The sequence below is a fragment of the Rhodnius prolixus genome, unplaced genomic scaffold, assembly GCF_049639745.1.
Source record: "Rhodnius prolixus isolate KJV_2025 unplaced genomic scaffold, Rpr scaffold_8, whole genome shotgun sequence".
Lineage (NCBI taxonomy): Eukaryota > Metazoa > Arthropoda > Insecta > Hemiptera > Reduviidae > Rhodnius > Rhodnius prolixus.
In genome coordinates, this window is record NW_027411593.1 from 11,061,662 (window position 1) to 11,087,512 (window position 25,851).

A 25,851-nucleotide genomic window follows, 5' to 3' on the forward strand; every position below is an offset into this window, starting at 1 on the left:
AGTGGAGTTTAATCCTTTGGTACAGTGAATATTCCTACAGACGGGCAACTAATTTAAATCAAATTCGGAAGTTTATTAATACATTAAATTCTAAATAAAATATTATATAGTTGGTATATCTGTCCAAATAACCGGAAAAGCACGTAAGCTCCATCCATCCCACAGAATTGCCATAAAAATTAATAGTCAATATAATAATTAATCGTAGAGAATATTACTGCAACATTCAACAAGAAATATTATTACAAAAGAATCGATTTTCACTGCAGTCATACGAATAACTTATTTTGAAGATTGAGGACTTCCGGTGAAATCTTATAACCGGAATTCTGCTCGAAAGTAGTTGAATATAAAAAAAAAATAAAAGAACTCAAGCGCATATCAGAGTAATTCAGAATGCAACCCTGACGCCAAAGATGACGGTTTAGTATCTTTAGCTTCGAATTGGTTGGGAATGATTTCGCTTCAATTAGTTCTATAAAAGTTAAATCAGATTTAATAAGTCTTTAAAGTAATTGTAAAAAAATTGCTTTTAGAAGCAGAATTTTATTTTATTTTTTATAAAAAGACTTATTCTTAAAGAAGGATTACTTGGAAAAATTTAATCTCCAAGTGATTGTCGCCGAGATTTATTATCAACAGAGAACGCAATAAATAATTTAAAAGAAAAAAAAAAGCCACAAATAAATAATCAGATAATGAAAAGAAAATAATGATATAATTCTATCTTGATAAAAGTTTTATTTGGAGAGAGAGTTGGATGAAGAAGAGAGGAGGGATTGGAGCAAGCGAGAGAGATGGAGCGAATAAGCGAGGAAAAAGAAAAGAGAAAGGCACATCTGGACAGTGAGATAGTCACTTTAATAAGCTCCTCTCTCCTTGTATAATCTCTTAAAAGTCTAGAACAAAGTTCCCATAGAAAGGAGTAAGAATTAATAGGGTGGTTTTAGGACTTAAGCTTAAGAGAGAAGTTGCTCAAGCATGATAGACAGGAAAAGATAAAGATGTGTGTTTTAATCGCTTAAAAGATAAGAATGGCTTAGTAAGTTCGCGAATGAAAATATCTCAAAAAGCGGAAGGAAAAATAAAAAAAATAGATATCAAAAAGGAGAAAAAAAGGCAACAAACTTCCGTAATGAACCATTTTGTTTTTTCTCTCTTCTTTTAAAAAAATTTCCTCAAGTCGAAAGAAATAACTCGTATTTCTCTTTTCCAACTCTCCTGGAAAACTTAGTCTTTACTTAAAAACTTTTAGTTTTTAAACAGAGAAACTCTGATTAATGATCGATGTCAAAGAATTTTTTAAATACTTAAAATATTTATTAATATCTAAAATATTTGGATGTAAGAGCGAGAAAAGAATTGCAACAAGATTATATTATGACAAAAGGGTTTTAAGATGGTGGTAAAGTCTGTGGTTATACCAGGTCTTTGCTCAGTCTTAGATAAAAGGAGTCTTCAGGACTCTCTGTATAGATTGTAAAGGTTTGAAGGCACAATGAATTTTTTTTTTTCGAAATAGAGAATTTAAGATTGCAGGGATTTGTATTGTGTTTAGAGGTTGGTAGATTCCGTAAAATTCGAATCCTTGCAGGTAGGTGCAGGAAGGATTTATCGTTCAACAAGATTCGTACTTGTGGAGCGTTTGTAGTCGTAGTGCGTGCAATTAGTAAACCAGGTTATTTACATTTCTGGTTACTCCCCAATGTTAGGACATTGCCGTTTTCAATTAAGGATTTCATCCAATTTCCTTCTTCAATTCAAACAACAGTGGCCTTCATTTTAGCCATCGACCAGCCACTCTTCCCTATTCTAGGATCATTCAGCAGGTTGTTTAACCTGGGGACTGTGATCACTTATGTGTCGTCAAAATTGTACTGTATGAGGCCACTACATGTGCACAGAAGGAATAGAAATTATTGACTATTTTAAATCTTACCTTTTTAATTATTTCAGCCAAGGTTACATCCTAGAAACTAGGCCAATTTCAGAACTATGAAATATATTGTCAGAAAAGTAATTTTGGAAGACTAAATATTGTTTCTTATCAATTTGGCATTTATTTTTATCACATAATTTTAACCGCACCATGCTAGCTATTTTAAATTTTTTTGTTACCCTAAATTGTTAACCGGTTATATTTTTTGGGTTGTCACTCTACGGGTATGTTGAGTGGAAGGCTTCGAACAATCTTTTAGTAGAAATCATGTCAGTGAGAAAGAGAACAATACGAATATCTGCATCGTATATCTGCATCAAAAGAAGACAACTTCATTCATTCATACTTGTGAAGTAAACAGAAATAAGCTTTTGGTTCAATACTAAATAGCAAGGATCCCTTGTACCTATAATGAATAGAAAAACTTCTTGATATAACCCTAGTTTCAAAAATTAGTTTAAAAAAAATAATCAACGGATTAGAACATCAGTTTGTTGCCAAAATTCCAATAATACTTATCATTTTAGCTAGTGATATAATTCATTATTTAAGAAGATTTAAATAGCATGAAATAAACTGCTAGGGAATCTTCCTTAATTATTAGTTTACTGGAATATATTTAATTAATTTTGCAAGGAAATTAACAAAGCTCTTGCCTAGGGATTACAGGAATCCCTAAAGCTTGGGATACATCACTCTTACGTTAATGTGTAACCAAGCTCCTTGCTTAATTATGCCCAACACGCTGCTTGTATTCTAATGTTATAAACAAGCGAGTGATAAATTTAATTTTAATTCATTTCCGCTTATTTATATCGTTAAATTTTATTTCTATCTAATAATAATTATACATTAAAGCAAGATACAAACCAGAGAAGTCTACTTTTCACGCGTCTAGTTCAAATACTGACCACACGAGCGTTAGTTATATCTTGAAACGAATAAGTAAAAACTCATTCCCAATAATTCTTGCTTTAGTAATATGAATCATTAAAAAAAAAAAAACCTTAATTTTACACGAAATGGCCACCCGCTAAAGATTAGGTAGTTTGGTATATCCAGAATATTGGATTAACTTCAGCCTTTAGAGTGGGAAAAAATTAAAAATCTTAAATTGGTGACGTGTATTTTCATTATTTATTTTATTATTTCTTTTAATTGATGATTATTGTTCTTGCAAATAAATTGTTTCATTGATACGCATAGTATACAATCTTGCTGCTGAATTCTAGCTTAAGTTCTATTTTACTGTTTTCTGAAATTGATTTAATTTTAGGAGAATTTTAAATAAAAAATCTCAGCACACAATCAATCTGACAAAACTGAGATTGATCTTTTTTTACTTTACTTTCAATCGATTAATACTTGAACTTCCTTTACACAAATTTATGTAATAATAAAGAGTCGCGATTATTTAGCGATTGCGGAAAAACCTAAACCCTATTGTGAGATTAAATAACTGAAAATAATTTCCCGAAAGGTTTATTCCTATTTTCACTCCAACTCTACAGGGTGTTCAGCATAAGACTACGGTAACTTCGGGAGGCGATTCTGGGCATCATTTGCAACAAAAAATTCCATATAAACTATGGCTCGATTCGGCTCCGTTTTATAGATATTTTTAATTTTATGTTTTTTCAAGGTGTTACTACTTTTTAGCAAAACGTTGTCTATATTTCTCAAACTATTAAAGCTACATCTATTTTAATAAGCTCATTAGAAAGAAGGTTAAATTTCCTTTTAAATAAGCTAATTTGTATTCCAAAATAATAATATTAAGTATTTTACTTTGTGGCCCAAACATAAGAAATAGCAAGTTTCTAATTTTTTCCAAAAACTTTGACTTCATTTTTCTCAAAAACATTTTATATGAAAAAACCGTGCACTATTCAGGAAAAACATCTACATACGATCACCTTTCGAACGGTATACAATAATTGGGGTTATGTTAAAAATTGATGCAGAAATCTGTGATTAATTGCAAAAAAGTAGGCCTCAAAACAGTGTCGGCATTATGAAAGGAACTTATTTATCTCTCTAATATCAAAGTTAAAAACTGATATGTTTTATCCTAATACGGCTTATCAAAACAAATAAATACAAGAAGAAGAAAAGATAGTTTAAAGTCTACATTTTCATTAGATATTTAGTTGTCATTTTGCTATCATTATGCCAGCGTATTCGAATATTGAATATCGCGACATGTTATGCATCTACGGTTTCGTAGATGGGAATAGTGGATTCTAGATGTTTTCCTGATAGGGTGATCCGAACGCTAAGCCGATCTTGGAGGTGTAAAGGCGGTCCGGTGAAGTATTCCATCCACTATTATTTAATTTGGGGATCAGAGCGAGTAATAAGTTCTTGGCTTATTCATTAACTCTTCACAACCTGTTAATTCCAAAATTTTATTGAGTACTTCAAAATGATGATTTATTCACATTATTTGGAATATTTCTTTAATTAACTAAAGAATAACACACAGATCTAAACTCGTTAAACGAAAATCCTTTCTTGTGAAATTGGTACCTTACACTCATTTAACATCATATTCATTTCTCTTCTTTTTATTTTATTTTATTATTTATAATGTAAATTTTATATTTTTGAATATAGTTCTTAAATTAATTAATTATTACACGTTTGCAAAAAATCGTACTGGATTTGATGATTCTGATCAGTTATATTCTTATGGTAGGTGAATTCCTTTCATAATGCCGACACTGTTTTGAGGCCTACTTTTTTGCAATTAATCACAGATTTCTGCATCAATTTTTAACATAACCCCAATTATTGTATACCGTTCGAAAGGTGATCGTATGTAGATGTTTTTCCTGAATAGTGCACAGTTTTTTCATATAAAATGTTTTTGAGTAAAATGAAGTCAAAGTTTTTGGAAAAAATTAGAAACTTGCTATTTCTTATGTTTGGGCCACAAAGTAAAATACTTAATATTATTTTTTTGGAATACAAATTAGCTTATATTAAAGGAAATTTAACCTTCTTTCTAATGAGCTTATTAAAATAGCTGTAGCTTTAATAATTTGAGAAATATAGACAACTTTTTGCTAAAAAGTAGTAGTACCATGAAAAAACATAAAATTAAAAATATCTATAAAACGGAGCCGAATCGAGCCATAGTTTATATGGAATTTTTTGTTGCGAATGATGCCTAGAATCGCCTCCCGAAGTTACCGTAGTCTTATGCTGAACACCCTGTATATCAATTCAGCATTAATTACGCCTTCCAACAAAAAATTAATAAAGCCATGTTACAGATCCAACTGGGTTAAATAACAAATTATTTTGAGAGGTTTTCGACGTAACTCTGGTACACACTATTATCCAATCGTTGACGAAATTCTATATTTTATTTACAGTGAACGCGAGTTCATGAAATTTGTAACTTGTATCTCGGTCTGCATCGTTTAAACGTCATGTTTTTTTTTTTAATTAGATAAAATAGAGGCTTAGAACATATGTTTTTCTCTAAACTGAATAATTTTGACATGTGAATTCCGTATTATAAAATCAATTAAAGGCTACACCGTTAACAATTTCCGGTTAAGCGGATTGGAATATTAATTAATCCCTTGATTAATTCGCAATTTTTTATTTATTTATTAAGTTACTATCTACTTAATCCGGATGCTCCCTCTATAGGTTTGCTCCTGGAAAGAAGCAAGGTCATGTCCTGTCTCCAAAACTTTATTCTACTAGTCATCCTTGTCCCACCATATGCTCGTCGATTTCCTCCTACCATCTCTCTGCTGGTCTTGCTCTTCTTCAGTTCCTCGAAGTTTTTCATTGCCTTACTTGCTTTGGCCATCTCTCTGAAGGGATTCTCCTAGGGTGTCCCATAATTTCATCAATTTTTCGGTTATTGTTTCATGGATTCTCTCCTTAAGTCCTCATTTCATACCCTATCCCTTCTGGTTTTCAGCCACTAATAATCCATGTCCATTACCTTCAATCCATCACAGATCTACCGTATAGTATAGTAATCCGTGTTTCTGCCCCTACAATCCCATCTACAATTGAATAGAAAAATCTTTTAATTTTTTTTGTGCTCCTCAGAAATTCTCTCAGCTTTCCAGGCCTGTTGAGCTTGTGCCTCATTGCATCCTACCATTTCTACCAGCAGTGGACACCAGGTTAAATGGCTTTACTTCCCCTACAATTTTCATTTTCCACACAAAAATCATCTTCTTCGTTTCATTCAATGACCATATATTACTCTTGCTGAATTTATTTTTCATTCTTCACTCTGTAAAGGGTTCTGTTTAATTTTCTTTTCATTAGTTCGAGATCTTTTTTTTGGTCCTGGACAATTACCACCTGATCGTCTGTAAAGAACTCTAGCTTAGAGATGTTTGTTTCGTCCAATCAATCAATTTCAACCAATTATCCTTTCCAGATATATTTTAAACATGTTAGGAGACACTCAACATCCCTGCTTTTTGAAGCTTTTTAAAGGGTGCAGATAAACTGTTGCCTTGCTCAAGTTTATTTAAATTTAATTAGAAAAAAACTTCATTTACATACTTTAGTCCAAAATTGTTCTGTGTATGTAAATGTTGAAGCTCCAGAATTATTATCCAATCGCCTGTGTACTGCTCTCTCAGAAATCACTTTGCGAAAAGGATGATATCAATTGAGAGATTTGCTAGTAATATTTGCTAAGCTATATTTATAAAGAGACTAGAGCCAAGAGCAAGATCAAGAACTGTATTTTGTGTTTGTTTTGTATAAACGATATTGGTTTAGTTGTTCACAGAATGCTCTTGCAGCGAATACTCTTTCAAACATCCCGTGTTTAAAACAAATAGAACATTTTTCTCGTTACTGAATCTAATTATCAAGCAATATCTAAAATGAAAGCTGTAGATTTAGATATTTTCTGGTCTCACAGTAGATGAGTTGCAGTTAAGAAGAGACAGTTAAATTACTTTGAGATAAAATTTAAAAAGAAAATTCTGAATGATTAGAAAAGTCATACTTTTCAATTGAACTTTTCTGCAAAACTCTTGCAGAAAAGTTTTACAGGGTAATGTGCAGGCTCTAAAACTTCTGCTGTTTTTATTAATTGAAAAGTTCCTGGGATGTAGAGAATCTGTAGTGAGGCGGCTTAAAACTTTGATTACCTTTGGTAAATTCTACTTCTCTCGCTAAAACTGTGTGTGGTTTATTAAGTAAACAAAACTATTAATATTTTCTACAGTTGCTCTAAACTTTGTTTTCTTAAACTTTAAATAAATATTAAACTTAAGTACAAAAATGAATGTTTAGAAGCAATTTAAAAATATCCAGTTTTTTTAAATTGGAAAAATGATGAACCAAGGTAGTTTTTAAGTGCTTGTAGAGGTCCAAGCTCTTGGACATTTCTGAAGAATGGATGAGGAATAATATCGAAATGAAGAAACAGTTTATCAGAGGAGTCACTGGGTAGGAAGAAGTGATAAAAATAAGGCAAACTTAGAATAGATTTAGGTGATTGAATCTTCCCCTTTGTTTTTCCGCCTTCTTGAAATGGGGGTATCTTGGTACTTAAAACGTTTGTTGTGGGGAAAAAAAAGATGGTTTTGTCCATTTTAAATATTAGGTAGACTGTCAGGCGAAGAAGGCGCCGGCTGTCAGAAGTAGATGGTTGTGGAAAACGATTGGTGAACTCAAATCATGCTTTTGGGCACCTTAATGAAAGCGTTTTTGGTTACTTGGGCATTTTGGACAGAACCCCCCATTGGATCGAACCAGCTATTGGAGTTTGGACATATGTATGTCGGATTTTCGATCGTTCCTCGCAGCGTTTGTTATTTTTAATTTTTTTCTAGTATAAGGCGAAACAATATCTAAATTCATTGGCGCCTGCAGTTTTTTTTAGTGCACTGGCGGCCTCCGGACAGTGTTCTCTCGTTACACTGTCCATCAACAGACAGTGAATTGTAAGAAGCTCCTAGGAAGAGAAAACCTAAGGAACAGCAGCTGGATTAGAACTGGATTCTCTGGATCTAACGTGGGACTTAGACCATCTGAGCTAATCCCTTCCCCCTTCGCTTCGGTGGTAGATACAACTAAAATTCAAAATCATTTGATTAGGGTACGTTAGGATTAGGGTCCGATTTTGTGATGGTGTCAGGTCTTTCACGCACCTGATATTTTCTGGTCGCTCATAAACTTAATCGTTTTTCTCACTAAACTCATGGTGATTTCTCTAAACAATATAGTGCATTCCTTCTGTGGACTTTGTAAAAAAGGACGAGGAAAATACCCGCCCATCTTATGGCAGATTGTTTTAGGGTTGAGGATGTCAATTTAGTAACTTTGGCAGGCATAGGAGATGTCGGTGGAGAAGCTACAGCTTCAGGTGGTTGTTCGGATCTTAGGGTAAGACCTGAGAATGGATTTTCATTCAACAAGGTCGATTGTTGTTTGTCTCCGGGATAGCTATATGGATCCAGTAGAGCTTTGGATAACGTAGGGGGTTTTCTTCCCCATTTACAAAATAATAGTAACTTGCTATCTCATCTTAAGCTTGCCTGCGGCCGCTCATCACTTCTTGGGTAGTCAACGCCTCGTACTTCTTGCTGTAGGGGAGGCCAACTGATTGGAGTGAGTTTCTTTCTTTTACTCTAATAAGTGATTAGCAAGTTCCTCAACCGTTGTAAAAGACTTATGCCTTTTAAATAGGGCTGTGAATAATTCTTCTCTATAGATGGATTTTCTAGGCCCTCTAGGAACATCTTGAAAGATCTTATTCTCATGCAGTTAATGGAATTGTTACAAAGTTTTCTTTTGTCTTCTATAAAAATTAAAACAGGTTTTTTGTTAATTATTTAGATAAGTTGTTTTTATCTTCCTTCAAATAATTGTCAAGAAATGATAGTAGTATTTAGTATTAAATATATGTAAATTTGTATTAATAAAAAGTAAACGTCCGCCGGCGGCTCACTAACTGAATTATAACTTAAAAAGAGACTCTTGTATTAATTGAGTTTGGAAGTAAAGTCTAAATAAGAAATCTCATGCTTAATTTTACTCTGTTGTCCGTTTGAGGCGAGCGAAGCAACGAGATCCACTTTGATGAGCAACTCTTTCTCACTCTGTCTCTCTCTCCTTTAAAGCCTGGCTCCTTAGAGCTGGCACTGCAAGAGGACGCCTTAGTTTGTGCTCTATACCGCCCCCGGGGAAGGGAAAAGACCTATTAGCATTCACTCGCTTTTCCGCCTGCTTATACCCAGACCCTTTCTCACCCAGCAAGTTACTTGGCCAGGTTTTCCTCCTCTCGGCTTCGCCCTTAATAGCTAGCGCATTACATGTAAACCTTAACTTCACAAATTTCCAACTTTCACTCTATTCCCAGTTTGTTTCTGTCTAGAATTTTTCATTTTAATTCAAAGTAGTGAGAGAAATTTGCTAAGTTTTTCTTACTTTTTTTAAGAAAAGTGTTTTCTGCCTTTTAAATACATGAAAAAAACTATGAAGAAAATTAAATTATTCTTTCTTTACTTGAAGCGGCCATTTATATTTTGTGGCATTAAGAGAAAAAAATAATTATGTTGCTAATTTTTGTACCGGAACTAAACAACTTCAACGCAAAACAAAAAAAAAAATGTAAAATTACTTCAGTTAGTATTTTCTCAGGTGACGGATAATTAGTGTTGTGATGGACAGTAGCTTGTTGTTTTACTGTGACAGTCAGGTATGGCATCCACGGTTACTCTGGAAACTGATTGCTAACCTACAATCATCAAGCTAACATAATAGTAGGTCAGGAGTTCCTAATAATAGGAACATAGTCTAGGCTTCTTTTTCTTGATAATAATGGATGTTGTTCTCTGTCCGCAGCTCAGCAACTTTATTCACCCGTTCGCTGTGAAGTACCTTACACTTTAGAATAGCGCGCATTAAACGGATTCCTAACCTTGAAGTACCCAACTTCAAACTTAGCAGAAAAAAATTATGAAGCTCTGGAAAAGGTACATTATAAATTAAAGCTCTTTTTGAAGGAAGACAATTCCTCCTGGTATTCTGAAATGTTTTACTTCAAATCTCTTTAAGAAAGCAATTACAAAATATGGGGATCAGTAAAAAAGACCTAGTCAGTACCAAGATGTACCTTAGCTGTGCGAGCCTCACCTCTAACCGTTCTAACTACTATGGCGCGCCTGGGTGGCGATAGCTGGTTATCACTTACCAATGAGTACCTATCCGCTGTAGAATAGAAGGAAATGAAGAAAAGGCAGATCAGTTGAGTAAAGGAGGTTGCAAAGAGTGACATCATGTGGAACCTTCATCGTAAAGAAGTATATACTACGAGGCATGTCCAGAAAGTAAGTTTTTTTTTTTTTTTAATGATTTAAGGCGCGTCAACATCCAAGGTTATTAGCGCCCGGAGCTTTTTCCAGTGCACTGCCGGCCTCCGGACAGTGTTCTCTCGTTACAGACAACACTGTCCATCACCGGACAGTGAGCTGTAAGAAGCTCCTAGGAAGAGAAAATCTAAGGGTCAGCTGCTAGATTCGAACCCGGGACCTCCGCGTGGGAGTCCAGTATGCTAAACTCATAGCTAATCCCTTCCCTCAGAAAGTAAGTGTACTGAATTTTTGTAGGTTACAAAAAATTTTTGTTTGAGCAAAAACATTACCTGGTTACCTTAGTTACATATGTAAGCTATTTTTCGACATAGTCACCATCCCTCTTAATGCAGGTGGTGAACCGGGATATTAATTTTTTGAAGCCTTCCTCGAAGTAGTTTCCCGCCAACCCTTTCGTCCACTTCTCCACCTCCTCGTCGGTTGAAAACCTTTTTCCACCCATGTGCAGCTTCAGGGAGGTAAAGAGATAGGTAATCTAAAGGTGCTAGGTCAGGGGAATGCGCGGAGGGATGGTTCAGGACATCCCATTTAAACGAGGCGAGCTGTTCCTTCGTGGCATTGGCCGTGTGTGGTCTGGCATTGTCAGTGTTAAGGAAAGGCTAAGTGAATTGCACGACTGTCAACGAATTCGCCTGTGACACTGTTGAGCTTATTTCATTAGAAATTCTTATTTCCAATAATGCATATTTAGTCAGGACTGCCAGGAGCAAAATGGCTACTGCCAAAAGTTGGAGTTTGATTAAAAAAAAAAAGGACCTAAAACCACTTATTGGGACTCAGGGGAAATCAAATGTAATTTCTGTTTACAACTCAATTTTGAGAATTGTTTACGTTCTCTTGCTTTCTCTTGCTATTAAAAAAAAAAGGGAAAAGTTAGCCCAACTATTTAATCATAAAACCAAATTTGGGACATGGAAGATGAATGCGTATATGTTGAGCACCGTGATTTCAGAAGATGGAGAAAGAACAAATAAATGTGGACAAAGTGGAAGCGACATCCTACTCTCATGCAAATGGTGGTGGAGACAAGTTAGTTTGTTTAGAGTAATGCGGGCCACACTATTTTGATTGTGCTGTCGACTTTCCTCTTGTTCCAGGTGGGGGCGAGCTTTTGTAATAACTACCAACAGCAACGAGAGCTCTCTGTAGCCGGGCCACTACCACTTCCTCAACTTAACACCAAACTTGCTTGATGAGTCCCGTAAAGTCAGAGTCTTTATTAGTTACCGTTAATTTCCCCGTCAACAAAACCTCTCTGCCTTCAGCCTCCAGCCACTATTGGCCCTCAATAACACTTTCCATGGGCTTCATTCACTGAGCCCACTCTCCTATGGCCCCCCCTCCCACAACCTTGTGCTCCAGTAGAGAGTCACTCTAGAAATTCTCGCATACCCCGCTTGTTCCTTCCAAACAGTGTTACTCTATATAAAGCTGAAGCTGGATAGTTTGTTATATGTACACTAAGTTCCATTTTCCGTCCAACCACTTCTTGCCATTACCAGTCCAACCTCTCTCAGTCTTTACCCATAACATCAATATTGTTTCCTAACTTGTGTTTCCTTGCTGCCTTCAGTGTTCTCTACTTTAATGGTAGGGGACATTTAATCCTTCAAAAGGTCCTCTCTCCAGCTCCAGAGGCTGGCTCTCTCCACTGGTCACCAAACTTCTCAACAAACTTCAGACATAATTTAACTATGAATTACAATGAACTCAAATAGAGCTAAAAATCCTTTAAATTGGATTCAAACTACGAACCACCCTATTGATTAAAGTTACTAATGAGCTTTAATACAGGAAAGCGTACAATATACGAGTAATGCGGGCTGTGTTCCATCAGGGAGTAGTTTGCAGAGTTGGGAATCTAGTCTGAGATGTCTGCTACCTAAATTTGGGCAGCATTGGTGGGCTTTTTTTGGCTGTTTAAGGTGATCCAATACTCATATACAAGGACATACACTCTGCACCAGTAACAAAGACGCGGCATTTCTAAACCACTAGCTTCTCTTAGTCAAGGTGAATGTCTCCTAGCAGTATCCTCCGCAGGCAGCGTCAATATTTTTAATCATACCACATTCTTGTTGGTATTCTCAAAATAGCTTGATATATCGATGGGTGGAGAGATAGATAAGCAAGGGTAGATTATAAGAGATGGAATAATGGCAGATAGATACATAAATAGGAGTTGTACAGAAAGATAGATTGCATAGACTACTTCTTAATATTTAACTTGACAGTGTAGATTTTATAGATACTCTGGAATACAATGGAATAAAACCATTTCTGGTATATTGTTACTTTTGATGTTAATCTGGTTTTCAGGCAGAATAGCAGCAGTAAACTTTAATAGCTTTGCCTTAAGGACAAATTTAATAAAATATCCTGTATTCTTCTCTAGTTAAATGGACCTTTGTTTGCAACTAAAAAGGCAATTCTACTTTAAAACATTGTCTGTATGAATTAAACGTTGAGAAGGTAGCCAGCCAGCAGCCTTGGGTATCGTTCAGCAGTTTAGAGTTCCATTAGTTTTTCCAGTATTCATGTACTTAGATAAAAGAAAAGTACACTAGATACACATTTCTAAGCTAGATTTTCCGCTCTGTACAATCACTTATAAAACAGTTTTACATTTCATCAGGATAAGACTAGTTTAATTATAGGAAAATCGCTTTTATTATTATTTTTATTTACGTCATTACTAATGTGTGCCTTTAGGGTTTTAGTGGCGATCGTTATCGGTTGGTAGCATTGATTTTTTGTAAGAAATTTATCTTTTAAGGATTAGGAGAAGATAAAACTGTAATCCTTATAAGGAAGTTCGATTCGTTCTTTTTTTTCTTCTAATAGTTTATTTGGTTACAATCAACGCATTTATGGCGTTATGAGCAACAAGGATCAAGCATATTGTCCACAATCCTCTCGAGGGAGGAGAAGTTATTCAGTAGTCACACTCCAGCAATATTTCTCTATCTATTGTTTTCGTCTCGAGGAGATCGCAAGGCCACTGTCTTTCAACACTCAATTTGTAAATGTCCTGGTAGAAGAAAGGTATCAGTGGATTAAGTTGAAATTGTATTCTGTAAAATGTTTGAACAACATATTTTAGACAGTAAGGCCTGGATCCTTTGGAGGTTTGAGCGTTTGGTTGAACCACACAGTTCGATGCCATAAGCCCAGACCGGCTGCAGTCTTTTCTGCAGTCGGAAGCGTCTGTTGAGTTCTATCCTCTTAAGTTGTGTTTGATGATTCCAAGTAAGTTTTCTCTTGACGTAAAGCCCAAGATAGTGGACTACGTTCACTGCTGGTAAAGGAATTCGATCATAAAAGTCAGGAGGAAGATTGAGTGTGTTGAGATTTTGTTTCATTCAGTTTTATACCCCATTTTTGGAGGGATTGATCGGTTCGTTCTAAAATTGAATTGTATTTAACATGCTTGAATAAATACCACTTTAATTATTTCTTGAATGGTGAAATACTTAATGAAATTAGTTAAAACGAGTCCACTTTTTTGGGGGGTCAGAGTATTCAAAACGATGAAAATTTGAAATGGAAAAACTGACACTATCGAGATTAGATTAGAGAAAATACAAAGTTACAGTTTGAATCTTTATCGTTTGAAAATGCTTCGATTTCAATAACATTTTATGAAAACTTCTTATAACATCTTTAATACATAAATTTAATAAATTATATTCTTAATAATACCAAATATTTATTTTATACAAACATTCTTTTCTTATTATTATTTCTACGAGATTTGGAGGAGAAAAAAAAAATCAAGATAGTTCTGATTAGAATAACAAATTCAAGATTTTATGAAGAAGGAGAAGAATTGAATACATTTGAATGTGATCAACAATTTTAAAGGACTTCGTATGGGAGAAAAGGGCTGCTGTGGCACTTCCCTTGGGATTTCTCAGGAAAGCAATCATATCAGAGAATAATAAGTATGGTAAGATTGAAGAATTGAGGAGATATGATAATGAAATTTAACAGAAAAAGAAAAGGATATTGGAAAAAAATAATAATTAAAATGTGGCCAAGTATTGGAACTCTTTCAAGGACTCGTTGGATTTATAAATAAATATCCTCTAAAGATGGAGGAATACCACTAATGTGTTTACATGAATATCAGCCTGGACCAATCACTGCGATTGGCAAGAACAAGTAAGAGTAATATATAAAATGAAATCTATCAAAAGGTCTAGTACTCGAAACCAGCTTCTATTTACACTCTACTTCTTTATTATTAACTAAACTTAATTTCTGAAGTTAAGAAGTGTCTTTTGAATATCTGAAGTTAATTTAAGAAGTGGCTGAACTGTTTGGTGAGCCAGATATTGTGTCTTGCATAAAAGGCAGGAAGACTGCGATGGTTGGGACACATACACCGAATGGAGGATGTAAGGGCTCCAAAAAGAGCGTTGTATGGGCATCCCGAGGCAGACCAAGGGCAAGGCTGAGATGGCTGAGGGACGTGGAGGACGATATTGAGGCGGTCGGCCCTGCAAGGTTGGAGAACGGCTGCGAGGGACCGTGAACGGTTGGAAAGCTGTTGTGGCTGAGGTCCCAGGCCTTCGTGGGCTGTGATGGCCAGGCAGTAGTAGTAGTAATAGTAATTTCTGAAAAAATATTTTAAGAATACCAAAGAAGAATATGTAGCTGTCAATATACATCGAGCATATCCCTTAGTAATAGTAAATAGAACAGCTCTATCTGCCCATTCATAAGACATTCTCTTTCATTACAAATGCACAAGTTCAAGTAAGTAAAGTTAATATATTATTCACTAGTTCAGTGAAATTTTAATTCATCGCTTCTTACATAAAATATGTATTATTGGTTACTACCTAATGAACTGTAGAGAAAACTTGATTTGAAATAGGCTGTACTCATTAGGTTCATTATTGGCCGTTTGGAACCATGTTTTATTCCCTTTATAAACCCTTTTACCTCGAAGGCGATTCCCTTCTTAGGGTTTTCTTGTTTGATTTCCTTGTTCCCAGCAAATTAGCCATTATTCATGGGTCTTTCTTTAACCAGTGTGTAATCCATCTTTAATATGCTATTTTAAAATAATTTTCAACACGGATATGTGACTGTTTCTTATATTTTACTTTTATTAATCTGGGTAAATGCTTAACAATACAATAAATACTTGTTAATAATAATAAATAATATTTATTTTTGAAAAATGTTTACAAAATAAATTATTATACACAAAATACATACGTATACATTATATTATACATAAATATACTTTAAAGACATTACTTTGAAATTGTTCACCAATACATTTACAGAAAACTCCAATATAAGAGTAACATATACATAAAATAAATAATACATTTATTAAAATTTAAAATTTAAATTTATTTACTAATTTACAATCTGTATAAATATATGTATATTTACAATGAGTAAACAGGAGGTAAATAAGATGAACTGGTGCGGGAAGAGCAGGAGGAGAGAAACAGCCCAGCGGTAGCACACTCTATAGGAAATCGTTGATGGCTAAGGTCTTCAAACCTGAAAGAAATCTTGAGGTCATTGGCGATTCATTCGGCCTAGTGGATTCTCAAAGAAGACGAGAGACTTAGAGCAAGTAGAGAGAGCAGAATGGAACTGTGGTGACATTTTGTCTTGGGCAAGTTTAGGTCGTTGTGAAGAGTGAGGTTAGTGACCGTAGAAAGGAGCGTCAACTATCTTTCGGCAGTAGTTTTGACTGAAATGTTTGTCTAGTCCAAACGTTTGTTGGTCTGGCTGAACCCCACAGTTCTAGTCAGTAAGTCCACATAGATTTGAGGATAGTACTGTATATTAAACGTTTGAGTTCAGTGGGTAATTTGGAACCTCGTACAAGTAAAAATTAAAAATAGAACTAAATTTTAATGTAGCTATTGCTGTTATAACACAATGATGGACATAGTTGCCATTAACGAGAGAACACTGTCCGTAGGCCGGTTGTGCACTAAAAAAAGCTCCTCCGGGCACCAATGACCCACAGATGTTGATGCTCCTTAAAACAAAAATAATAAATAAATATGTCCAATTACGATTGCTTCTTTCTGTAGATTATTGATGAAATTAAAAGTCTAAATATTGAAGATGGCTTTTAGGGACGTAATAAAGCGACCAAGGTTGGGTCAGAGGGTCACAGGATCATTGATTGGCCACCCAGCTTTTGCTGCACAAGCCTCTTGATTTTATAACTTCCTATTTTTTTTTAATAATAAAACATTCCAGTTAGAAATAAAATCTTTTCCCAACTAAACTACTGGTAATTTTGGAGAAGTACATTTGCTAGAAAATAAAAAAAAGGCCTCATTTTCTCGCTACGTTTTTCTCATCCAACTCAAAGTTAATATCGAGAATGTGAGAGAAAGAGAATCTAATAAAAAAAAGTACATTCTCTCGGTTCAGAAGGCTGTGGACGTTACATTCTCTCTTACTGCTTGTAATTTTCAACATTACACAGAAAAAAATGTTTAATATTTTCTCAAGAAAACAAATAAGACAAATAGAAAGTGATTATCTTTAATACAAGAATAATGGTTGCTTATTTATTTAATTACACGAGTTTCTAGATTGTTATCTTAACACGTTTTCTCGCCACGAGGAGCATAAGAACACGTTTCATTTTTGCAAAACGCCTAAAACTGGACGCCTTAAAACGAATAAATATCACAATCTTCGAATTCAGCGTTTCTCAAAAATTAGGTTTATGCCTTCTAAAACAACAATTTGGGAAAAGAAGTGGATTAGCCACTTCTTCAGGAATCTTGGCGTTAGTGCGGAGGACCCAGTACTGAAACTCTTCATCACTTACTCTGTATGCACAGGTACAAAAGACATACCATAGTTGCTGGGTGCAAATTCAAAGGGCCAGTCCAATTGACGAAAGATTTAGAACTTAGGGATAACTAGGTCCGTGAAAGGAGAGACCATGCACTGGCTGGCTACCAAGGTTGGAGAAGTGTTTACTCTCAATTTAAGATTCTTGTTTTGGGGAATGTCGTCACAGGGAGGAGTGCATAGGACATCAGAGTACTATATTCTTACTTCCGGATCTTCCACCCTTTTTGGAACTCTCCTGGATGGCCTGGTTTTCGTCATACGCAATCCTCAGGACTTCTGGGGCGATTTTGAGGGGGTGTGTGTGTTTGTAATTATTTATCCTTAACTTCGATTTAGGGCTGTTCATTCTGGCTATAGTCGCTTGTATAGAGATATAAGTTTATTAGGTCTAAATGAGGATTATATTTACTATACTTGCGCTTTAGACAAACTCAGAGTGGTGAGCCAGATTCGAGTATCGAGTTGCAAGGCATTGAGAATCAGATCTAGAAATGGTTATTACCACATAGATACCAATTCAATCTGTACAATGTGCAATTTAAATAGAAATGAAACCCTGGAGCACTTTCTCCTAGTCTGTCCGCTGTATTCACCGATGAGAAGACACTACCTGGGAGAGTTTCTTCAAAAAGAGTCCCAGCTAATAAACATACTAAAAATAAACACATATGACCGCCTAAATCAGATCTACTATTATGTAATAGAGTCTTTAAAGCTAAGATCATTTGTGAAGGATGAATAAAGAAATAGAAATAGAATTTATTGCAGCTAAAAATGCTATATCAGTATGATTATTATTTTTTATTTTCTGTTTACAAAGAAAAGTTTAATTTTGTTTAATTATTTTATTACTATATAACAGTGGTTATTTAAAATTATTGTACTTTTCAGAACCCCTGTAATATGTTAATAACATCAAATACAGAAGTTTATCTATCTATCTATCTATCTATCCTTAACTTCGATTGTGCGCTCTGCCTGAGCTTCAGTGGATAACCTGACCAGTTACTTGGTATTGGAGAGGAATAAACCCAATCAGAAATCCTCTTGTACTTAATTTGGGGGATAAGTTCCTTTAAGTAATCTTTCTAATTTTAGAAAGAGTATTAGAAGAGTAAGGTTAGTTGGTACCAGGGAGTGGTTACCCGTAACTAAAAGTGGCTGCCCACTTCTCTTGGTAGAATCTCCCCAGGGAGCCAGGTGGTTGGTTGTTTTATCACCTGGGGTGATGTAGGTTGAGCGAGCTACCCAACACTGTGGGGTGGAAATACATCTATTCGGTTGCAGTGCAAAGTACCCTGATAAAAAAAAAAGATGTCTTTTAGTTCGTAAAACCCCACAATGAAAAATAAAAATTTGGTGAGCAAATTTGTTTAAAATAATAGTAAAAATTCGTTCTCCTGGTTACTTTAAGTGACGGTCAATTTATTTATATTAATAACTCTACAGAATAATTAACTGAATGAATATGCAACGAAAACTTGTAAATAACACGAAGCGACGACCATCTTGTAAATAACAGATTTCATTTACATTTTGCTAAAACCTTTTTATTGATTGCTGTTGTGATCTTGTAATTCGACAGGCGAGCTGTCTATGGCGCCTGACTTCATACTTGAATCTCAATGGTTTTCAAGATAAAAGCTTTTAAAAAATGATATTTGGACAGAATGATTTTCGACAAAATATGCCTTTTATTTTTTACTTTTTTCCCTCAAAAGATCAGGCTTCTTTATTTTTATTTTAACGCACTTTAGGTTTATTTTTCTTTTGCCTTTTTTTTTATTTTATTTTTGATACAGTATTCTGTGGAAATTAAAAGATGAAAATTGTATATAGGCTTTTCTCAAACAATTTAAAATACTTGATTAGGAATCAGTGGAAACAGCTGATATCAGCAAAATGGTGAACCTCTCTTAGACACCTGAAATGGAACCGCCGCTCATTCAACTGTGTATCTAAATGGCACAACCGGGACTCTAAAGATGTAGAAGAGAACAGTTTGACAAGTGAAGAGAGAGATATTAGTGAGACTAGTCTGGGTCCTGTTACGAGTTTTTGTTTGATTTGATTGGATAATAGAGAATCTTAATTAGTAAAAAATGGTTGGTTCAAGATTTGAATTTTAAATCCATTAGACTTGGTTGGTTTCTGTTTCAGGGGGCCCTCTGAAGGCCAAGATATCCTCGCCCAGGTAGATAGTGTAGGGTTCGAAGTCGCTAAGGCAGAATTTCGCAGACTCAAATACGAAAAGCAATACTAAATGGTCAAGAAGAAAGTTTGCAAATTCTTGCGCGATTTATTCTTTACCATGTAGACGTCCTCGCCTTTACACTACGAAATTTGAAACAATAAATGATCAAAATTGGCTTCAGAGAAGAGATCAGTAGATTATTGGTGTGTAAAGCACTCAAAAAGCAAGAGTTCACAGGGTCGAACGGCGATAATGGGAGTTACTTGTTTGACGGTTTGACATCATTAAAATAGCAATAGGCCTTCCCGGAACATGACAGTTTAGTGTACAGGTATCGATCGTGTGTGATGATGTTGATGAAAGTTGAATGTGTAGCTAATGTTCTGTGTTCTAGAGGTGATCGTGCTGCATTGGTTTGTAAGTACTGGACGATTTCATTTACCAAACGTTTAAATTTTGTAGGTTTACCTAAGAAAAGACCCTCTTACGGCAGAGGTTCCCAATCTTTTTTCATTAGTGTACCCCTTTACCTGATTGTTTCCTTAGTGTGTACCCCTAACACACACACACATATATATTTATATACATATAATAATCGTATTCTTGATTTTACGTATTGTAACTATAAATTAACAGCAAAACAATCTGAATATAATGTGTCTTGTAAAGAACATATACATATGATATGTTCCTGTTAAAAAAAATCATCTATGAATAGGTAAACATTTCAAACCAATAACTATTGCAGGGGTCGTAAATTGAAACAGCAAAGCGTTAATAAAGGAGAAGTACATTATATGCGGGCCATGTGTAATATTAGTCTAAACTAAAGCACCATTTTTTCGCAATTTTTACATTTTCAAGAAATTATTTAATAATTTTTGATATACTAATATATTTACTTTTAAAAAAATACTGCAGTATCGAATGAGTACTTAATTCTTGTCAAGTTATATGTTATTCAGTTATATTATAATAATTTTGTAATTAAGTTGTAGGAATCATTTATTATATAATTTTTTCTCATTAATAATATATCTGTATAATTTTTATATCTTCTGCCATAATAACTTTTTTTTTGCGTACCCCTAAACAATCTTTCGCCTAGGGGTATACGTACCCCAGGTTGGGAACCGCTGCTCTACGGCATTGTTTGAAATTGGGGGTACAATCTGTGAATGCTGTCATCACTTAGTATGACCACCGTTCGAAAGTCGTTAATCCATTATGTAGGCCTGACCTTAAGAAAACCAAAGCACATACTTAAGGTTCACATCCATCTGTCTTACTTGTATTGTACCACGAAGTTCAGTAGCAAAATTCTTAAAAAAGTTAAGAACCTGATTAGATGCAAAGCGAATCATAAATCGTAATCTAGCGCACATTATTCAGTAGTTGTCTAAGCAATTAATACAAAATTACTAACTCTAACATAGGCATACCAATATATTACAATTGCCTACGTAATTTATAGCCAATTAACAGTATTGAATAACAGTTTGTATTAGAGATACACAAGGTATTAAGTACACTGTTTACTAACTGTATCTTCGATAGTTCACAGCACATTTTGCTAAGTTTATGCTATAACCGTGATGCAACATGATTTTATTACTAGGTTAATTAAGACTCGCAGCGATCTCTTCCCTCTATATAGAATTAAACTGGCATTTAGATCCAAAACTCCCCGAAGGCATTCCGAAGGATTAAAATCAATACTAAGTTTGGAGGAATCGAATTCATCTGAGGAGAGACATTTCGAAAACACAGCTAACTAGTCCTGATATACTGTGTTCTCAGTAAAATTTCTTCGTTAAACTTAAGACTTTATCATTCATTTTTTATTGCTCATTAATATTGTGTAATCAATAATATCGGAAGTAAAACCGTATCGGAAATAAATTTTTCCTCTTTAAGAAATTTCAAACCTAAATTTGGAATATTAAGGTTTCGAATTTATCCACAGAACGCAGGACTAGCCATTGCTTCGTATTGTCTTCGTCCGTGCGCGTGAACCAATCGAAACTACTTGATGAAAACCATCTCCATTTTGAATCTCAATTTAGAAAACTTGGCATGAATGCTATAATTTTCTTACCAGCAGCGAGAGTAAAAGTTGTATTTAATTTTCCCCATCATTTTTCCACGAGGAAAAAAAAAAATTTACTGTGAAATGTTAGGTCGGATAAAATATAGACATTCACCTTTGGAAATGGCTAGTTATCCAATTTATTACCTTGCCTCATATTATATTATCGAAATTTAATTTGGCAACTAAAAATACTTATTTAAATAAATTTTTAAAAAAAATTTACATTTTATGAAAAATATCTTTGTTAAATTTGAATTTCAAAAATGGTCGTTCTGGTCAGATGTTACATAGTAACGCCATAGAATTATAAACAGCTAGAAAATCTCTACCAGATTGTGGGCTGCTGGATGCTCAGTTTTCAGTAAAAATTTATTAAATCCACTTTTCGTTGTGGAAACATTAATTTTTATTTTTTAATAATTTTGTATGATTGTGACTTAGGGCTGAATAATTAAAAATAAAATGGAATCATTATTTTTTATTTTCATAAAAACTTAAAACTTGAAACAAAAAATCAATAACCAATTAAAATGTTTGGTTATAATACGTAAAATCAAAATTAAATGCACAAAAATAATTAAATGTTTTTTAACTATTTTTTTTTTTTATTAATACAATTTTTAAATATAAAATTAAAAGTTACATATTGGAATTTCTTTATAAATCAAAAAAGCTTCAAGCCACCGAGATGGATTACTGGAGAAAGATAGCACGAATAGCAAGGTTTGAAGGAATAAGCAATGAAGAAATGGAAAAGAAAGGGAAATGGCTATATTCTAATAAAAAGAATGGAAGATGAAATGGTTGAGGAAATCCTAGACTGGGAAGATGAAGAAAGAAGAAAGGACAGACCCTAGGAGGAGCCTCCATGGTTACGGACTGGTAGTAGACGATGTCCAGGATAGATCAAATTGGAAGCTGAAACTTTAAGAAATATTTGGTTGAGGAACTCAAAACAAAATAAATAAAAATTGTTAAATATCGTTAATTAACAGAATTTAAATTTATATTATAACTCAGCAATGCCTTATAAAGATTATTTGAAGTTTTAGACATCGTTGATTTGTATAACATTCTTAAATACTGAATCTAACATCTAACATCAAGATGCGATGATGTTATTTTAAGAGAAAATGACGAATATATTTCTAAAATCCATTCAATTGCCGCAAAACTAACGGATAACTTGCTTAAAGATAACAAATAAATATAAAACTTAATACCTAATCAAATTCAGCCACTTCAGTATTTAATACCATATTAATTGATGCCATAAAACTTTCCTCTACAATAATTTACAAATTATACACTAGATTCTGGTTACATAAAAGTTTCTTAAAAGAAAAACCCCCGTAAATTGAAGTTATATTTGAAAAGTTCTCATGAATGTAGTAAGTTTTAAGGTTGAAATTATAAAAGCGATTCTACTGGTACCCAAAATTACTGAAAGCTATTAAAGTTTCTAGGATAATTTCGAAGGTGAAATTGTTAAAAAGAGTTAATACAGAACAAAGTCGGCGCCCTAAGGTACTTTACTAGCAACAAGTATATAGAATTATTCTTCTCTAGCCGGTAATTTTCCTATTTTCAGCTAATAAAATAGAAGCAGATAATAAAGAACTATTTCTAGAGAATGGTAGAAATAGAATTAGTTTGCAAGAGTTGTTATAGTTGCCATAGCAATGTTTAGTAGAGCTGAAATTAAAGGCATCTTTATTTTGTTTTATTATTCACTTTATTTCATTTATTTGTTAAAAGCAGGAAAGAAAAAATTAAAAAAATCTTACAGAAATATAAATTATTTAATCACTTATGAAATTTTACTTATTTAAATTTTCTTTAAAATTGTAATTCTTGCTAAAAAGGCTACAATGACTAAAACTTCCAACATAGACCCATTTGATTGGCAGCTGCCAAAGAAACTTACAGAAAACCCAATTTGATTCCTGCCCTAAATTCTAAGGAGTGCCCAAAGTTGTGAAGGAATACCAAATTTTGAAGATGTATTCTTAACGAGAGATTGGGGAAGCATACATGCGGCTAATTAGAATGTAATATACGTACAGGGTGAACCAGTAAGTAATGCCCACAGACCTACTATGTGTAGTACATCTAAAGTGGAGTTCAATGACGTATTGGCCAACTTCATATTTTCCACTGTTCTTGAGTGACGTCACTTTAATTTTTTTTTTCTAAAATCATTACTTTTTTTCCAATAAAAATGTTATTACTCAGAAATTTTTAGTCCGAATTCGATTCTGATGACACGGTTAGAAAGACAGATAAATTTTCTAAAAATTGATACCATTTTGAAGCATAAGTTATTCTCCAAACAGCCTCAATCTTCCTCCGCATGCTGGAAAAATAAAAGTAATCGACATTTTTAAGAAAACTCATTAGGCTCTTATGTGATCATTATCTAGACCTAGGTGCTGGCCACTTTTTATAAAAGTTTTCTTGTTTAATGGGCTTTCAAACGGTATATCATTTTCCAGGATTCCTTTTATCTTCGTATGAGAAATTACGTTTGTTTTGCTAGAAAACGTGTTCACGAGCACTCAACAGTGTTAGTTTATCAAGTTGTTTAATTCACTGAAAACTCTTTTAGATGGACCAGTAGGCAATTTTAAAGTAGGCTGTCTTAAAATAAGGAAGTCAAAGGTTACAAATTGCCCTTAAAAAAAATATATATATATATATTTGAGAAAATGTTAGGAAATATTTGAAATAAGTGCTATTTTTATACAAAAAAAAAAATTCATATAGTTTGCATTTACTCCAAATTACAATTACACACATAACTACACTGTTGAAAAAGAAAAGACTGAATAAACCTTAACAACCCTTTTTTTTTTCTTTTTTTAAGGGCAATTGTAACCTTTGACCCTGTATAAAGTAAAGTAGTAAAGTAATCGCCTATTTTTTCAGGCGGGGCTTAACGTCCAACTACCAATTAGGTGTCGTGGACGGAGGCGACTAGCATTTAAAATGTAATATTATATAATTAGAGAAGTAAAAAGGGAAAATACGTTTTCAGTTAGAAAATTCTTTTCTTTAATTTGCCAAAAATACAGTAACTTTGAAAAAATCCACACCTTTTATGATACAATATAAAATAAAACATTCAGTCATGGGGAAATATTACCAGTAATAAGATCAAGTATTGATGATAGAACACATCGTTTCAAACACCTTATGTAGTTATATTTTGATGCACAATTTCCAATTTCATGAAAAGAATTAGAAAACTACCTTTACCAAGGGGAAAATCTAGAAGAGAAAGTAACTAAACAAAAATATTAAGTAGATATTTACCTCTTTTGAAAATGGTTATTTCATATCAAATTGGTTTTACCTTCAAAAAAATATATTAAGACGCTGAAAAATAAACAGGAATTCCTCTTATTATTTGAACATGTTGAAATATGTTTATTTTACATTTTAACATGATTCATCTATTAGTCGTGTCTAGTCCTTTCAATGATGTAATAAAATCCTGGAAAGAGATTACCAAAAATATAATTATTTTACTTCCATATCATAAAACAGAGGAAGCTTTTAATAACTAAAACAGGAATTCCATTTAATATCCTTTCATAGAAATTATTAACAATCACAGGATGTATTTTTTTATAGCGTTTCCTGTACTCTTTTAATGCATCATTTCTTTTTAAAGACAACCTGAATTCATTGCAGACCACTAAGAACTTCCGCTTAAATGTAAATATTGCAATTTATCAGCAATTATTCTAAAGACTACTTCTGAAAAATTAGAAGCTTGAAGTTTCCTTGAACTAACTATATATAAATGGAGATGGTAGAAAAAACAGTCGAAATGGAACACATTTAAGTTTAGAATTCAGCAACTAAAAATCTTTAAAAATCCACTTTCTCCCACCTCTACAATTTTTACAATCATAATTGGATAAGAATTGGATAGTTATCCAACCATTATTGGATAGTTAGATACAATAGATAAATGGATTAATTTTTGAAATTACACACAATAATTACGGAGTTTGATTTATTTAATACTATTTAATCAATTTAATTTCTTAAACTCTAGTAGATTATTATATATGTAGATAGTTGCAAAGATGGTTTCCTAAGTATTCAGTATCCGTGTAGTCTTGAGAGTGGGGATGATCTCAATACTCATAAGCAGGAGTGAAGTAATTGGACACTGCTGATTGTGAGATTTTTAAAGATGGTCCACGTTCTCCTTACAATTTTATGTTTAATAATTTGTTAATGGGTTCGGAAAGTGTAACTTTAATGAATATTTCTCTCCTAAAACGAACCTCCTAAAAGTAGACGTAGCTCAGGTTCCCCTTAATAGCTGAAAATTAAAAATCTCAAACAAGAAATTTGCAGTCAGATCAGCACATGGAGTTTA

The 25,851-nt window shown here is 33.7% G+C and overlaps 1 protein-coding gene and 1 long non-coding RNA gene across 4 annotated transcripts in view; one reads left to right on the forward strand and one right to left on the reverse strand.

Annotated features, from left to right (window-relative positions):
• The window catches only part of LOC141450850 (cyclic GMP-AMP phosphodiesterase SMPDL3A-like), a 577,559-nt gene that overhangs the window by 181,417 nt on the left and 370,291 nt on the right, over window positions 1-25,851 (reverse strand). The window lies entirely within an intron of this gene.
• The window catches only part of LOC141450848 (uncharacterized), a 33,223-nt gene that overhangs the window by 3,388 nt on the left and 3,984 nt on the right, over window positions 1-25,851 (forward strand). For both annotated transcript variants that reach the window (XR_012456356.1, XR_012456357.1), the window contains exons 2-3: window positions 9,785-9,915; window positions 9,998-10,269. This is a non-coding gene — a long non-coding RNA (uncharacterized lncRNA). The remainder of the gene's footprint in view (window positions 1-9,784; window positions 9,916-9,997; window positions 10,270-25,851) is intronic.